Genomic DNA, 13,277 nt, shown 5'->3' with positions numbered 1-13,277 from the left:
ATGTAAGTATTGTAAAAAGGTGCTATATATGCGCCCAACCTGACACAGATTCACACTGGAGGCACACATATAAAATAAATAAACTTTTTATTTTCTTCAGCTTTAGGGCATGTCTTCCCCATAATCCCCACAGGCACAACACAATCCCAAAACAACACAAACACTAAACACTCCCTTCTGGCACCACCACTCCTCCCGTCTAGCTTCATCCTCCTCCTCCCGACTCTGGCCACTGAGTGGTGGTTGCTGGCTCCTTTTATGGCCCACCCGGAAGTGCTCCAGGTGCTTGATCACCTGTTTCTGGTTGCACTCCCGGGTGGGTCTGAAGATTCGTGCAGTCAGGCTCAGGGACCCATGCAGCGCCCCCTGGCGGCCACCCCAGATCCCAACAGGGCTGTGGAGAACTCCATCTCCCATGGAGCTCTGTGGAAGGCTGAGGCACCACCGTCAGCCAGGGAGACTGCCACCAAGCATCCTGGGGGAGGTATTGAGCAGCCCATGGTTGCTCCCCCGGAACATGTGTAGAAGGGGCATGGGACCTGGCCGTCCACCACAGTGTATAACTGTGACCTATGTCTTTGATTCCAGTACTATCACATAATAGCAGTTCCTCTGTTTGACATTAAGGTTTGTTTTATTATAACTTGTTTTCATTTTTGCATTTATTATCTTATTCTTTGTGTATTCAGTAGCTTTACTACTTAGGCTCAGTTTTGTGAACAATTTAAAAATCTGAAAATTCAATAGACTTCAGTAATAATGTGTTTTCTTTGGTTGCAGTCAGACATTGATCTTTATAGGACTATTGGAAGATTGCCTATTTTAGAGTAAATTGTTTATAGCAATTTGCTCATAGTTATATCCATCCATCCATTATCCAACCCGCTATATCCTAACTGCAGGGTCACAGGGTTCATTCCCAGCCAACACAGGGCACAAGGCAGGGAACAAACGCCGGGCAGGGCGCCAGTCAACTGCAGGGCATGCACACACCCACACACCAAACACACACTAGGGCCAATTTAGGATCGCCAATGCACCTAACCTGCATGTCTTTGGACTGTGATAGGAAACCGGAGAAGGAACAAAATCCACACAGACACGGGGAGAACATGCAAACTCCACGCAGGAAGGATCTGGGAAGTGAACCCAGGTCTCCTAACTGCGAGGCAGCAGCACTACCCACTGCACCACCGTGTCGCCCTCATAGTCATATATACCCCCCAAATTCCCTGCAGAATGTTTCCAACAATAAATGTAGTTTCCCCTCCAATGACAGGTTGACAAATGAGACCTCACCTCCTGTTCCTTTAGAGGTACAAGATGTTCCAGATGTTACAAACAACCAACATTTCTGAATAAATCAATGACTATTATACTTAAAACGAAGTATTCAGTGTCCTAACAGATTTTTCTCATTTTATAGTCTCAATATTTTAAATTTCAATTTCATCTTTATGTCAGTGATGCCAAAAGCTTCTGGATGGACAATGTCAAAAGCAGTTATGAACAAATGAAAAACCAAAACCATCCCAATAAAAATGCCTTCATCCACATATGTCTTAGATTCAATACATTACCTCTACAATTCACAGAGTTTCTTAATGACCTCCGCTAATATGGTTAATTAGTGAGTTAACCCCTTCCAATTCATCTGTAAGGACAATATACTGCCTGGAAAGTCTTATAGTATGGTAGAGACTTCCATAGTAAAGACCAAAGAATATTCTACTTAGGTCACAAATCTGCTTACACTGGCCCCCAAGTCTGGGGAAGGGTTTAAACTATTTTAAAGACACTGAACATTCATCAAAACTCAATGCTGTTAATTGTAGAGGATTGGAAACAAACCCCACCAAACACCTAAGTGTAACTAACTGCCTCCTTAAACTACAATCTGATAAATGTTGATGTGTAGTTTCAGGCGGCACACAGACTTGTTAGTTACTTACAAATGTCTCCAGTTAAGGCATCATTTGTGGTTAGCTTTCTTTAGAACAGGCCTCATTGCCTGTCTCAATATGGCGGCCGAGCTATGCTCTTCATTGTGATGTCCTTTTCAGTTCATGGTGTGTGAGATGGTCTTTCATCAGTTTGGTAAGAGAGAGAGGGTGAGGTAAAGCAAGCAAATTTATAGGTTTTCTGTCCAACCCCTATAGCCAATAGGGCGTTGTGGTACTTAAAGGCTTTTGATAGAAGACAGTTCCAGACAGCCATACTTCAGACCAATGGGGGGACAGAAAACCTTCACACCTGCCCTCCAAACCATGTGTTAAGGTAAAGCTTGACAGTTAGGCAGCCTGGCTTTCCTGTGGGGGTTGACTGAGAGACTTTAGCAGAGAAATATTGGTCAAACTTATTTGAGGCACTTCTCCCATCCCTGTTGTAAAATTACAAAGAAACTCATTCCTATAAGGGGAGAAGGGGTTCTTAAACCATCAAACCATTGCTGTTATTATCAATAATGCAACACTAATATTACATTGCTTCATCTAAGTTACAAATAAAGACATACAAAATATTTATCAACTTGTATGCAAAATTTCACATCACAACAGTTACTTTGACTGATTTCTAGAGGTCAGTGGCTGCAAGAGACGATGCCCTTCATGGATCAAAAAATGAATCTTCAAGACACTTTACAAATCAAGATTTTATGGTAGAATGGACATGAATCACAAATGCATAGTCAATCTGGCTGGCAGAGTGTTTGCAAAATGTCACACAGAGGATTTTGAAGATGTATGGTGGGAAGCCAGATGGTCTGATGAAACTAAAATGGAACTTTTCAGACTGAATTTTTGTACATATGACACAAGTTAAACTGTGTAATTCAACCAAATCACATCATCCCTGCTATAATAAAGGTTGGACGTAACATTGTGTTATTTGGATGCTTTGCACCATCAAATGGGGCACACAAAACTCTGCCAGGGCTATCCTACAGAGGAGTAAATTAAAGAAAATTGATGGTCCAAGGGTCTAGTTGGAGCTCTGAAACTTAATCCTATCCAGAAATCTGTGGCAAGACGGTGCCCATCAATTTTCCCCAACTAACCAAACTCATTTTTTAAGGAGGAATGAACAAATGTTGTTCCACTGCTATGTGGGGAGTCAAAGATGATTATCTGCTATTAGAGCTACCAGCAGTAGTTCTACTTAGTGCTGGCCCACTAGTGCTGACAAGAGTACTTCTATCAGTTGCGGTTTCTAATGCAGGGCACTAGGGCACCGCACCACTAAATATTTAAAAAATTATACTGAAAATAATTAGGTGATGCAAAATAATCTTGAAATAAATTTGTTTATTTGCACACCATGTCTGGTGTCAGCACATGTCAACATCCATTAAAAATTGCTTCTGACTTCTATTTGTTTAATTTCTCTGTGAATAAAAAAATTCTATGCGAATACTTACTGTATATTTCCGGAGTAAAAAACGCTGGCCAAATAGTCTTTGATATTTGGACAAACAGGTAACTTGAGACTGCCCTTTAATTGGTTGCTTTCAGGTTTCTCTGGGGACGCAGTTCTGTGCGCCCCGAACACCTCCCACATGTATTGACAGCGAATTAGTGCTATTTTATTTTTTTAATCTAATGTGATTGGACAATTGTCTACGCACCACGTTATATAGATGTCAATGATTCACAGTTCAAAACTGCCATTACCATTAAGTGACTACGGACGAGCGAGTGCGACTTAGGAAATGGCAAGTTTAAGTGGAACTTCCGAAATCAAAGAAAATTTGGTTATTTCTTTAATGAAACACTCCTTCATAAATCGTTCACTTGAAAAAGGAAGACGAGCTTAATCACATATGTTCTGTCGTTTTTGTTATGACAAATGGAATTGTCTTAAAGTATGTGGTGTAAGTAATGCCTTTTTTGCTTTCCCTGTGTGCTGTTTCAGAGTGTCTATGCCAAAGAGTTGTAGACAGCGTCGGGGTACAAGACCTAAAACATCTTTCTAAAAATGCAAGCGACATGAAAGTAGCCGCAGTTATCTACACCGGTGCTTTTCAACCAGTATGCACAGTGGCGTGCCATGAGAGCTATGCAGTGTGCTGTGCCTTGCTGTAGGAAATAATAGTGTAATGCACTTTTGTCTGAACCTTAGAGGGACAAGATCCGCAGGTGGTCGAGAATTCTCTGAAGAGAATAGGACTGGAAAAGCTGGAATAAAAGTAGCTTCGCGATCGCCATGTTAAAGCACTTCGAACGTGTCTCCTGGCTGCTAGATTCTATTTGCCCTGGGTGTGTTGTCACCAACAGGCCTCACAGGGCTGGTGGATAGTTGGCATATGAGTTGCCTCTAAGGCAGAGAGGGTCGGACAAATGGGCAAAGCAGCTTGAAGATGCCACCAAAGTGCTCACAAAGTGCCCTGTTTACAAACGTGGGTCTCCGCGTGGGTCTCCGAACTCTTTTTTACCATCAACTCCGGTAGTCCCGGACCTTTGGGCTGTTGAGCAAATGTATGAGATGTACTGTATGTGTTTTTGTGGTTCATAAAATAGCGGTGTGCCTCGGGATGATTTTGATTCCAAAAGGTGCCACTATAGAAAAGCAGGTTTGGAAACACTGCTCTACACAATAGCATGAGGCTTACATTTTTTGGCAGGCTTAGTGAATTGACCCAATTTAGGCAGAAAGTGAGAAATTTTCAGGCCTGAAGGAAAGGAAGGCAAAATTTATATTCAAGGAAATATAGGTATACTGATCGTAAAGAATAAGATTTAGGTTGAACTTGTCCTGTGGATGTAGTACAAGACAGGTTGGGAGGTGAGTTATGTTTTAAGATGTGGGGATCTTTGGATCTTGCAATGTGAATTTGTGCCCAGGTAAGGTGAGCCTGGCAAACTTGCATAGGACTGTGCAGACTGGTAGTAAGTTTATAGTAAAATTAAGGTGGTAATGACCCTGGATGTGCTAAATGATAAATTCAGATGAAAAGTCAGAGGGCTAATGATTGTATGATATGAATTTATAGAATACAGTGGAAATGGGAATTCTATTAGCAGAGGCAGAGTAAGATTTGGATTGACTTATGCTATAGATGTGTTAGGTCAGATTGAAGTCCATGTTATTGGAAGATTACGGAGGTGGGGGTGCAGACATTATGGTATAGGTTTTGGTAGAACGGGAAACTAGGCAAGTTAGCAGAGGATTGTGTAATTTAGAGACAAGTGTAGTATAAAGTTTAGGTGTCAGGAACACCTGTTCCTTTCCACACTTATAGGGCAAGCTGTGAGAAGAATAAGAGGACTGTGGATGTCATGGACTGAAAGTTTGGAGCACAGTAAAAATGGAAAAGCTGGCATCAGATTGGGCAGCTTGGGGGAAAGGGTATAATACATTTGAGCCTGGATTTGTTCTATGGATCTGGTACTGGACAGGCCAAGATGTGCATTGACACTATGATGAGGACCACAAGAGCAGGTACAATGACAAGATAGATAGATAGCTAGATAGACAGATGAGAAAGGCACTATATAATAGTTAAGTGCTGCTTCAGTTTGTCCCGCCAAAAACTGCACCACTGCCCAATTTTTTACACCAGCCACCAGTGATTTCTATGTGTATTTTAATAGGATGTACACTTTGAATAAAAATGTGTAGATTCCAAGACTAAGCCTCTCATATTTAATGTATCAAAATCTCAGGCAGTGGGAGTCTATTTAATATAAGAAGGGGTAAAATCTGAGTACTTTTTTCAGGACACTGTGCATTGTTCAAAGAACTGGTGGTCATCCTACTATATAAAAGTGATCGGGATTGTCCTTTTGTCCCGTGAGTGCAAAGCGTAGCGGTATTCCGCTTATCACAGACTTTCTACTTGCGGCTTGCGGTACGAAGCAACGCGATGTGAGCAGAGTTCTGGTGATCCCATCGTTCCCTTGCTTTTGTGCGCGATGGAAATAATTAATCTGGAAATAATTAATGTTGATGGAGTACAAATGCCTCACCGCGTAGTAAATATCAGGGGAGATGGTGCTTGCTTATTCTCATCTATAGCTTATTTAGTGCATGAAACTCCGTCTTTAGCGGAGCTGATATTGTAGGCTACGACATGTTTTAAGTAATTGGTCAAGGTTTCAGCCATTTACAATGATGCCGTCAGGAATCTCTTATACAAATGAGCTTCAGTATCTCACTGAAATGTCAAAGTCTCAAACTTATGGTACCATTTCTGAGCTATGAGTTTCAAGTATATTATTATGGAGTCCTACACTCCAAGTTTGGACAGGCACTCGAGGGGATAAAAAAACTTAGGTTTTCGGGAGATGTTATGAATGGGCACTTTGATGTTCTCATTCCCTACACTTACATGCGTGATGTACACATGGAGCGCACACAAATTGAGGATAAAAGTCGGTCGCCTTAAAAGGCGGGTGAGCCTAGTATGGACTTAAATCCTGCAGGGACAGAAACAATGCCCCTGCTTTATTGCATATCTAAAATTGCTTTAAATGTCTGTACCATTTTACGGTGAATAAATATTGTTGTTGTAAAGCTTAACTAAGGTCTATTTTATCAGGTGTGACCTGCACGATCATTTTGTAAAGATAAACTGTTAATTGTGATTGTGGATAATATTTCAAAACAATGGGGGGGGGGGGGGGGGGGGGGTCACACGTCAGCACTTTTCACATATAGTAGTGCAATCAATCATTCTTTTGCCTCTGAGTAGATTTCAGACCATGTACTTTGAGCTTCACGACCTTGACACAAGGTGCCTTAGTATTCTTTCAAAACATGATATCTGCTAAATTAAATTTTTTTAATTGCTTGATATTGCTTGACACTAAAGTAACAAATGACATAATAAATATGTAATAAAACCCAAGATTACCTGCAGCATTAAGTTTTTTTCCCCTACTTGCATTGTAACCTTGATATAGTGAAAATGCCTATATGCCCCAGGGGGCTGTATTCTCTGGAGCCTTGTGTTTCTTGCATGGTTATCATTTGTTGCCCTCTAAAGTGTAGCTGGCAGTGCAAACTCAGGTTGAAGGGCAGCAGAAAATGAGCCAGCTTTGAAAAAGGCATGGTGAAAGGAAAAATAAATTAAATTTATTTAAATAAGTTCATAATCCAAAAGGCTAATCGAAAAACAGACTAAAGATCATACATCAGATATCAAAGCAGGAACAAAACAAAGACAAAAAATGGTGATCCACAACAAAGCAAAGTCAAAGCACAAAAGCTTGAGAAATTGTAAAATAAATATCTGAAGGTCTAAATGATGACAAACAAGCTATTACAATGTTCCAAAGTAAGGCCCCCCACTTTAACCTTCCCTGCCCCATCATATGACTGCTATTTAATAAGAATTACACAGAAATAGACACAGATTACTGTTTAACTTTTTTTTTCTTGGCTTATGTGTATTTTTCTTTTTTATGACTTGTTTATTTTTATGTATGCTGCATGTGTGTATGTCATTTTTGTTAATTTTGTTTTGTATTCAGTATTCATACACCTTGCATTGTTCTCTGGTGTTCCTTGTATTTTGTGGATGGAACTCCCTAGAGATGGGACCACCCTTACATCAATGTAGCAGCAGTTCATTGGTTGTCTAATATTCACAAACTGCCATTCTTGTGAGTCCTGAGTTTCTGTATTTTTGTATTCATTGTTTCTGTTTTGAATTTTGATTATTTGAATTCTGCTTGTGTTTGTTCACCATGATTAGCTTTTTAGGTAGAACCTTTCTGCCTACCTTTGCCATTTTATCTTTTTGTTTACTTTCAATAAATACTTTCCTTAATGAAAGTTATTTTGTGGACCGTTCCACAAGTCAAAAGATTTTTTTACAAGTTTCCTTTCCCTTGAAGGACAGACACATTGCGATATTTCAGGATATTTCAAGTATTTTTGAGCCAAATCCCCTCTTAGGCCTGTGTAGGAAGATGCCCGGCTGCCTGAGGTGAGGATTGTTTCTAGGATGGCTAGGGTAACCCCTGGCCTAGTTTATAGATCTTCTTTTGTGGCTTCATACCATTTTGCTAGTTTTTTCCTCTTACAATCCTTTGAAGGTATTTCACAGTGGAATGACTAACAGAGATCTCCTAAAGCAGACTCCCTCCACTTTCCACTGCATCATCTCTCCATTTGAGCAGAGTCCTGGTGGAACATCTGCCCATGTCAGTCTGAGACTGCTCACAAGTTCTTGGGGGATGAAAATCCAAATGAGAGTGTAAGAAATGGATCTTTAAAGACGTTGCACAGAAATGATAGGTAGGAAGTCACAAGCATTTAAACAACCTTTTTTTGAACATTTAAAAGCCATCTTTCCATCCATCCATTATCCAACCCGCTATATCCTAACTACAGGGTCACGGGGGTCTGCTGGAGCCAATCCCAGCCAACACAGGGTGCAAGGCAGGGCGCCAGCCCACAGCAGGGCACACACACACCAAGCACACACTAGGGACAATTTAGAATCTCCAATGCACCTAACCTGCATGTCTTTGGACTGTGGGAGGAAACCGGAGTACCTGGAGGAAACCCATGCAGACACGGGGAGAACATGCAAACTCCACGCAGGGAGCAGCTGGGGTCTCCTAACTGTGAGACAGCAGCACTACCACTGCGCCACCGTGCCACCCAAGCCATCTTTCTTACCTTCTAAATATAAAATTATGGCAATTTTTGAAGGAGTAACAAGAGAGAGGAATAACAATTGAGATAAAAAAAGGTAGCAAATAACTGATTTTTAAGCTTGTTTTCACTTCAACTAACTTTAACAAGGACATTTTCCACTTTTCAGCTCAACATATTCTTCAAATATTATTCTAACCATGAAAAAAACTTATGTCATAAAACAAACATAACTTATTTTTAAAAAACTAATAAACTTTTTTTTTATCAAAATGACATTTTTCCACTGAATCCAGTATCGTATGGAAACAGTGTGAGGTAGAGAAATTCTAATTACAGAAATGAATTCAGCATACCTAAACTTATAAACTACACGCGTTTCTTTACTCTGGATGATTTTGGTTCAGACCAGTGTTATTATTAATGCAACTTATAGCTGAGGACAGTAAAACATGATCAAAATGAGATAAAGATCACTATGCAATTTGCAGAAATAAAAACAAAAAAGCTTTTCTGAGGACTTAGTCAAAAATACAGTATCAAGGTCAAAAGACAAATATATTGAACATGAGCAAAAGCTTTAAGCAAAGCACAAGTTAAAAAAAGGACTAATGACCCAGATAAAAGACATTGAAGCAAAGGATATCAAAGATTCAGTGTCTTCAGTCCTTTTCCATAAATTCCCCCCTAACATTTTAAAGCAGTAAACAATAGATTAATTATGAAGCAGCAATGGTCTATAATTGTACAGCTGAATCAGGAAGCAAAAAGTGGCCCAGAAATTATTAAACATACACAGATGTTTGAAAACCATGAAAGAGGAATTGAGCTGAAATGCTGCAAAATAAGAAGTGAACAGAAGTCAAAGCACAGGTTGCTTCAGATATGCTTCTTCTTATAACTTAGTAAAATCACAGTTTACATGGTTGAGATAAAGACAAAGGCGCCACAAAGAGCATTACAGTAGTCAGGGTCTGAGAGTAACTTTAGAGGAAGAGCATGCCAGTATGTTCTGGACACTTTCATCTTAGTGTTGAGTTAGGTCAGACAGCAGGAATCCCGGAGACCAAAACAATTTCTTGAAGATATTCTGGAAATGTCCAGCTGAGGCCCCTGTTCTCGAAGAGCTCACTCCTAAAAAGATTTCTTCAGCAAATCAGTGGTGTTTGGGACTTGGAGTCTGAATAGATCCTGTTCAAGAACACACTGATGTAGATGACCAACTTCTTGCAGTGGAATTCTTGTTTGGAACTTTGTGTGTTTTGACTTAGAATAACAGTATAAGTAATTTTGCTCATGTACTTAACTATTGTCCCCGTTCTGCTCTTAACCAAAGAAAGCTAAAATCTATTCTGCTTAAAAATAAATAAAAGCCTGTCCTTAGGGCTTTGGTTTCTCTTATCAATCAAGATGAGCTACTTTTACATGATGGGAATTTTACATTTGACGGCTTTAAACAGGTTTTATGAGCATTTGAAGACTTGGTAGTGGTAGGTGGTATGTTAGTCAAGCTGAGGTCAGCAATGCAGAGATGGAGAAAGAACTTTGAGGAACTCTTGAAAGAACCAGTGTCAGAACAACTGATGAAACAGGATTAATCCCAATGATTTTACAATGGTAGATCTGCATATTTAGAAAGATTTTTCCCACTCATTGAGAAGATATTATTGTTGCACTATTTTGGTTAACATGCCTCATCAATATTAGTTGAACTGGTAACAATGGAAGATAAAGAACATTTTGAAGGTGTGGTATAAGAAGATGTGTACATGTTACTGAGAGAATCACATACAGTATCTCTGTCTCCTCATGAAACCCCATGCCGAAAGAAGATTCTAAAGACTGCTAAATTATGGTTTCAGTAAAAGTTCTGTGGAGTCCGCCTTGGCCATGGAATAGTTATTCTAACACAGATATTTCAGGAATTATGAGATTTTACTGATGCCTTTGTTTTTGTTTATAGGCATTGAGAATTCTTTTGACATCCTACAACCAAGAGTGCAAGAGTGTGAGTTTGTGGTCATGATGCTGGTTACCATTTGGTTCCTGTATTGCCAAGTGAGAGATGCATTTTGTTATAATCTGGATTTCCTTTTTGCCCTGTTTTCATGTCTGCACTTTTTTGTACAGTTTGTACTTGCCATTTTATGGCCATATCCATGTTGTTTGTAGTGGCTATGCTCCATGTTGTTCATATGAAGTGAAGCTCACAGAATGTATTGTATCATCATGTACCACCTTTGAAAGATGACAGCTACGTCTATGTAATGGATTCACTCAAAAAGTAAACTTCTTTAGTTAAGGGACAATATTGCTGGCTCTCTTTTGACTTTCGATGTTGTTTCTGCATTTAAAGTCAAAAGAGAGCCTGCATTTGACCCTGCTGTGGTGTTTAGACCCATTACTTGCCCCTGACTTTGTCTATGTTCTGACTGTATCTCTTAGCTTAGATGAAAAGGCAAGAAGACTTTGTGATAGGACTTCTCTGCCTGAATCTTTTGTCTGTGTGCTAGTATTACATCTCAGTTTTGTTTGCTGGGTTCCATCAATTGTCTCTTTCAATCTTTTTTCATAGTAAATCAAAGTTTCTACATAACCTCCGTAGTTGTATTTCCTCATTACAACCTCTCCATTTCCCTCAGCCTCAGTCAAATTATTACACACTCACGTTTCTTGTTAATATGATCATTTTCATGGACAAGATATCCTGAAGCAGCTGAGGATTGTGTGTTATCCTGTTTGAAGACCTAAGCACTTTGTCTCAGGTGTTTATGGAATACTTTTTGTCTTACTGTGACTTTCTCTGTGCACTGAGTGGGAGAAGATAATCAGCAGCTCCAAATTTGAATTCATGATTGTTTTCTGGTCGTGGAGCAGTGTAAATATCTCAGGGCTCTGTTTATGAGAGACTGTAGAGTAAGTTCTGATGTTGACCAACAGATTAGGAAAGCAGCTGCAGTGCTGTAGGTGTTGCCCCAGACACTGGTGATAATTAGGAAAATAGGTTGTGACAGATAGAGGTCTCCATGACCCCTTGAACCCTCAGACTAGACGTCAGACACCAGGTAAAAGTCCAAATAATGATTTATTAATAATAATAATTGTGCACAAAGCACCCTCCTCTCCACAATACTCAATAATAATAATAATAATAACAATAACAATAATCCTCCACACTCCCAGACACTTTGCCACCCTTCCTCCCAGCTCAGCTCGCCATCTGGGATTTCCCATAGTCCTTTTATAGTCCTGATCCGGAAGTGTTTCGTCCTCTGTCCATGTGACTAGGAACACTTCCGGGTCATATAAAAAACTCTTCTTTACCCCGGAGGCACGTCGTTTCTTCCTGTCATGTGATCTTGACGCACCTCCGGGTTATAGGGCACATAAGAGTCCGACAACCTCCCTACAGCGACTCCTGGAGGCCCCCATGGTATCCAGCAGGGCTGTGCATATAAACTACAGAGTCCATGATGCCCTGCTGGAATTCGGGGAGAGCTCCTCCTGGCGGTCTGGGGGTGAGGGCCGGAGTAGAAAGCCGGCAATCCTTCACAAGGTCTTCTGTTTATTTATTAGCTATGTCCAGCTCCCAAAATCATGAAACAAAGAAAGGAAATGAATGAAAAAGTTTCTAAATGGGGGGTTGTGATGGGCAGCCACAGCCATTACCTGGCGGGGACGCCAACTGTATGGAAGGACCTGGGGAGAGAGCATTGGCAAGGCAATACCTTACCCGGGACTCTAGAGGGCAGCCCTCCTGGGTGGCTGTGGCACCATGGATTCCTGCAGGGCATGCTGGGACTTGGAGTTTGGCACAGCCCTGTTGGGTTCTGTGGGGGAGCTGCAGAGCTCTAGAATGGACTTCCACCACTTCTGGGAGTGATTCCAGGTAATTCTAGGTTCAAAAAGGTTAATGGGATACCTACTAGGTCCAGAAAATGATGGAGAGCTTGATGGGTTTGTTTTTTCTCTCACTTGGCCTGAGAATTCATCATGAACAGCAAAAGACTGTGGCTGCACATCCTGTTGGCCCTGTTTAGCTTGTTACCATCACTACCTTTACAGGCAAAAGCAGCAGAGGTAATTATATCAAAAGAGATTAAATTTTTGTCTCATTTCTTGAATATAATGTATTTAGGCAGTAATTATCATTATAATATAAATTGGGAATAACGACCTTTATACATTACAGTGAAGTGTCATCATTTTGCGAAAAGGAAATTTGCCATTATTACAGTCAAGCTTTAGGTGCCTGTATCTACATGGGAAAAAAAAAATCTTTTAATTATACATTATAATACAAAGAACCAGCTTTAAATCTGTAGTATGTGTGGGTGAAAATGTTAAAAATGCAAAGCAAGTTGTTAAAATATATGAGAAATACAGACATTATCAATGCTTGCTGAGCAGCAAATAGAGCACCTTTGTAAAGTTGTGTAGTATTCACTTCCTTCCCAATTCCTGCATGTCACATGTTGTTAATTTAAAAATGACAATGGTATGCTCATTCTTTAAATAGAATATTTTAACGAATACATAAATATTTTCAAACGGAAAGAAGATAAGTGTCAGCAAAAACACAATGAAAATTTTGAACTGAAAATATGCTGACTGCACAACTGCTCCCTCCACATTGTCAAAAACACTAAGTGGGATTGATTTTCATAGCTGGA

Source organism: Erpetoichthys calabaricus, chromosome 10 (genome assembly GCF_900747795.2).
Source record: "Erpetoichthys calabaricus chromosome 10, fErpCal1.3, whole genome shotgun sequence".
NCBI classification, from domain to species: Eukaryota; Metazoa; Chordata; class Cladistia; order Polypteriformes; family Polypteridae; genus Erpetoichthys; species Erpetoichthys calabaricus.
This window is presented reverse-complemented; position numbering follows the sequence as displayed.